Genomic DNA, 4,850 nt, shown 5'->3' with positions numbered 1-4,850 from the left:
GTGGTGTCTGCAGGGCCTGGTGCTTCCATGGAAAGTGAGTGAAGCTGGCTCTGAAATTCACCCTGGGGCTTCCGAGCAGCAGCTTTGGCTCATTTGATTTCTCAAACCGTGATAAGGAGTTTCTGTCTTATGACCCCTCAGCACTATAAATAGGCTGGGTTTGTGTTATTGGTCAGAGTTTTGGTGATAAATCATGACAAAGTCAATATTCTCCAGAAGATCCACACGCTCCCACCCTCGCCCCCACCCAAGTAATACCAGAACTAGAAAAAAGAAACTCCTCAAAGCAGCACTTGTGCAATGAGCTGCTCAGGGCAGGAGTTGCTCAAAATTGCTTCTGTAGAACACTCAAAAACCAAAAAAAAAAAAACCAAAAAAAAAAAAAAAAAAAGAAGGCAGTGCAAGTGATATTTGGGCCAATTGATTACATATTCAGGTTTTGGGGGTTTTTTTTGCATACTTTTACAATTTATAGTTATCTGCAAAGAAACTCACCTGAGAAAACCTCACTTGGAGCACACTGTCCCCACTCCTGAGACTCCAGTGCCAGGATCCCGTTGGTTTCTCTAATGACTGTGAGCATAATAAAATCCCTGTGAGCATGTAAAATCCCTGTCAGCAGCTGATTTCAGGGGAAATAAAAGAGATAAAAACAGAACAACACCTCTGTTTGCTTTGTGGAGTGGGAAAAGCTGCATGAGGATGCTGGCAGCATCACTGACCTCACCCAGGACTCCTCACACACCTCAGAGAAGGGCTTAAAATGGCAAAACCCATGGAAAATGGGGAATAAAGCACAGCTTGCTCTTCCAGGTTGGCAGAGGGCACCCTGGAATTCCAGGGGGGATATTAAATTTGGATATTATTCAATCTCTGCCTTAGGCTGCAACAGAATTGCAAATACTGGGAGGTTTATGTGTGTGATTAAAAAGTGCAAATATTTCTCAGTTAAGTTTATCACCAAAACTGAATCTGCAGAGGGGGGAAAGTCTCCATCATTTGATTCTTTCATGTGGCAATTCCAGACAGTTCCAGCTTAATTTAGATCATGTGGAAGTTCTGGACCTTCTATGAACTTCTTATGTAACGCTCTCTCTGTGTCACATTATCAGTCACATCAAAGTCCAGTGACACCAATTCATGATTAATAACCCATTTCTGGACAAGACAAACCGGTGACATTGGTTAAATTTCCAAAGAGCAATTTGGGATTTACCTGTTGAGGTCGACGTGAGTCACGCCACGAGTTCTGACCAGGTTTCCATATTTGAAATATCCAACGTCACGCCTCGCCAGCAGGAAAAAATCTTGAAAAAAAGCACAAAGCAGAGCACTTGGTGCTTCATCAGGAACTGTTAGTCATCAGCACTGGGCTGCTGAGAGAGCAGTGCCATCCCTTCAAACACGGGGTGAAGGAAAGGCCACCAAGTCCCTACTTCCCCCATGAGCGTCACTGGCAGCAGACATCCAGATCTGGAGGGATGAGAAATGGGGAATTTCTGAAAAGGAGAGAAACAACAACACCACTGTGACAGCCTGGAAATGGAGGGGATACTCCAAGTTACGTCTAGAATAGATTGTGCAGAAAATCACAGAATCACAAATCACTGAGGCTGGAAAAGGCCTCTGAGATCATCAGTCCAACCTGTGACTGACCCCTGCCTTGTCACCAGACCAGAGCACTGAATGCCACGTCCAGGCATTCCTTGGACACCTCCAGAGATGGTGAAACCCCTGCAGGGATGGTGAAACCCCTCCAGGGATGGTGCTACACAATGTCCCTCTGTCCAAGAGCAGTGCGGAGACCAAGAAGGCAAATAAAAGTAAAAATTTGTCACATCAAACTATGCCAAGATAAGAAAAGGCCCTTCAATCATCAGGGTGAGGTGCCACCCTGCTCCAGTGATGGATCCTGAGGATGTCTGACCCCAAACCCTGCCCAGACCATGTCCAGGACCAGCCTTTCCTCACGCTACATTGTAGGAGAATGCGTTTGCCCACGAACCTCTGTTTCAGTGCAGAAGCAGCATTTGCTGCCCTGCTCTTTCTGATGAACTCGCCGCTGTCAGAAGCTTGTGGGAGGTGGGGTAGAATCGCAGAATCACAGAATAATGAGGTTGGAAGAGACCTCTAAGATCATCAAGTCCAACCTATGCCCTAGCACCTCAACTAGACTATGGCACCAAGTGCCATGTCCAGCCTTTTTTTAAACATATCCAGAGATGCTGATTCCACCATCTCCCTGGGAAGAGCCTTCCAGTCCTTTATTATTCTTTCTGTGAAAAATTTTTTCCTAATATCCATCCTCTACCTTCTCTGAAGTAGCTTGAGACTGTATCCTCTGGTTCTGTCAGTGCTGCCCTGTGGAAGAGACCGACCCCACCTGTCTACAACTTCCCTTCAGGAAGTTGTAGAGAGCAGTAAGGTCACCTCTAAGCCTCCTCTTCTCCAGGCTAAACAACCCCCTTTCCTTCAAACGTTCCTCATAGGGCTTGTGTTCCAAGAAGCACACAAATGGCTTTTGAGGAACACACGTTCTCCTTCCTGAAGCGATCTTCTTGGCAAAGACTAAAGCTGTTTCCTAAAGGTTCAGCACTACACCCACGGCCCCCGGACACTCTTTAGGAAAAGGTGTTTTCTTCATTCATGAAGCTCTCTGTAGTAGTGCAGCCACCGCCTTTCCACAGCCTCAGCAGGGCTGAGTCACAGCGAAACTGCACCGTCAAGATCTCTGACGAGGCAGAGGAAACGCAGGTAAACACAGCAGAGAATCGCCCTGCGCACGCCAGAGTTTCCTCTGCGGAACGGGCACGGCTGCCTGACGCTGCTGCCAGCCCCAAAACACAGCCCAGGCTTCCACAGCGGGCTGGAGGGAATTGCACAAGAGCCAGAGCGCGCTCGGGATGTCACATGTGACTTCATGGAGAGCCAGGGTGGCTCAAAACAAGAGAAGTTTGGAAATGAATGCTCAGCTGATGGGCAGCGTGGAGGGAGGCTCCCAACACTGTGGGGCTGCTCCATCTCCTGTGGCTGCCTAGGCTGGATGTCAGGAAAATGTTTTTTATTGGAAGGGTGATAAAGATCTGGAATGGCTGCCCAGGGAGGTGGTGCAGTCGCCATCCCTGGAGGTGTTTAAAACACTGGATGTGGCACTGGGTGCCAGGGTTGAGTTGAGGTGTTGGGCTGGGCTGGACTCAATGATCTCCAAGGTCTCTTCCAACCTGGTCATTCTCCTCTTCTCTTCTCTTCTCTTCTCTTCTCTTCTCTTCTCTTCTCTTCTCTCTTCTCAAAAGCCCCTCTGCCATGTACCCCATAAAAACACCAGCTCCTAAACCCACAGCTGAGGCTGAGCAGCGCTTCCACTGCAGGGGAGAGCCTGGGGCTGCATCCTTCCCCAGAGTGAGTGGGATTAGCTCCAGGATCTGAGGATCCAGGAGCACATAAACCAACCTTACACATCAGCTTCCACGCCCTGATGAAGCCTCAGCAGCCATCCAGGTCTTGGCACTGAAGATTTATTGAGCCCTGGCAGGTTCAAGTTAATGCAAAGAGAAAAACATGTATGAGATCCCAGGGAAAGGTGGGATCCTTCCTGTGGGAATTGAGTTTAAGACTAATTTTGTCCGAGCTTTCAGCCCTTCTCCTCTCGGATGGATTCTGCTGACAGTCAAGAGGAAAAACCCCACAGCCGATTTAGAGCAGGGGAACAAAAATGGGTCACCAAAAACATGACCCAAATCATGGCCATGACTCAGCTGCACTGATGTCCCTGCAATGATCCCCCGGGAGCAGCTTCCCCATCACCTCTGGAAGAGGCAACACCAACAGAAAACAGGAAAACAAATCACAAAATCCCACACTTTCCCTGCCTCAGGCTCTCCAGTTGCTGATGCTTCATCCCCTTTGCTCTTACACGTGTGCATGCCAACCATTCCTCTCTCCTGCTGCTAAAAATAAAGTGGAAAAACTCTCAGTATGCAGGAACAAACAATACTTTGCATTTTTCCAGCAATAAATTCCCTCTTAGAAGTTCACAAATTCAACTTCAAAGAAGATCAGTGTGATGAAGAAGATGAGAATTTAAGGGATTTGTTCCCTAATGGAGGAAGGCTTCCCTACTGGGAAGAATGAGTTATTTTAAAATAACGAGGGATTTCAAAGAAAATCCCCTGATTTCAGAAAAGCCAAATTTATCTCCGCTCTCACTTTCTTGCATGCCAAATTCCTGAATAAATAAGTGAAATCTTTATCCCAAGGAAGCAGGGGGTGTGGGCTAAAATAGATATAGAAAGAGAGGAGAAAAGAGAGGGAAACGGAAAATGGGGAGACGTCACAGGAATTCTCTGTGGCTCCAAAGGGACAATTTTATCACAGCTGGGACAGTAAGTCCTAGCTAAGATAGGACATGCTGCTGCTTGGATGGGGCTGCTGTCCATTTCTAGGAAACAAAATCAGATTTAAAAGCCTGGAAAATGGATTTTTATGACCTGCTCAGGCACTTTAACATCAGGCATCAAAGTAGTGGCACAAATCCTGATTCTGCCCTGGAGGATCCACGAGGGACCAGAGCAGGGCTGGGATCCTCCCCTGGGATCCACTTGGCATCCAGCTGATATTTGGGAGCACAAACTGAGGTTGCTGAGCAGTGAAAATTCACATTGGCTTCAGCTGACATGTGCATTAACTGGAAAAAAAAACACCCCAAATTAATTAAAAATTATGATTTCAGGTGATGATGTGTGTTTGCAGATTAGAAAGCCAAAGGAAGAGACAGAGAATTTGTACAGTTCATGAAAAGCAATTCTGCTGAGTGATGCTCTCTGCAGGTTTGATACTGAGATTTAAAAGTA

This window comes from Onychostruthus taczanowskii, unplaced genomic scaffold (genome assembly GCF_017590055.1).
Source record: "Onychostruthus taczanowskii isolate IOZ18803 unplaced genomic scaffold, ASM1759005v1 scaffold74, whole genome shotgun sequence".
In the NCBI taxonomy this organism is placed as follows: domain Eukaryota; kingdom Metazoa; phylum Chordata; class Aves; order Passeriformes; family Passeridae; genus Onychostruthus; species Onychostruthus taczanowskii.
Note: the sequence above shows the minus strand (reverse complement) of the source record.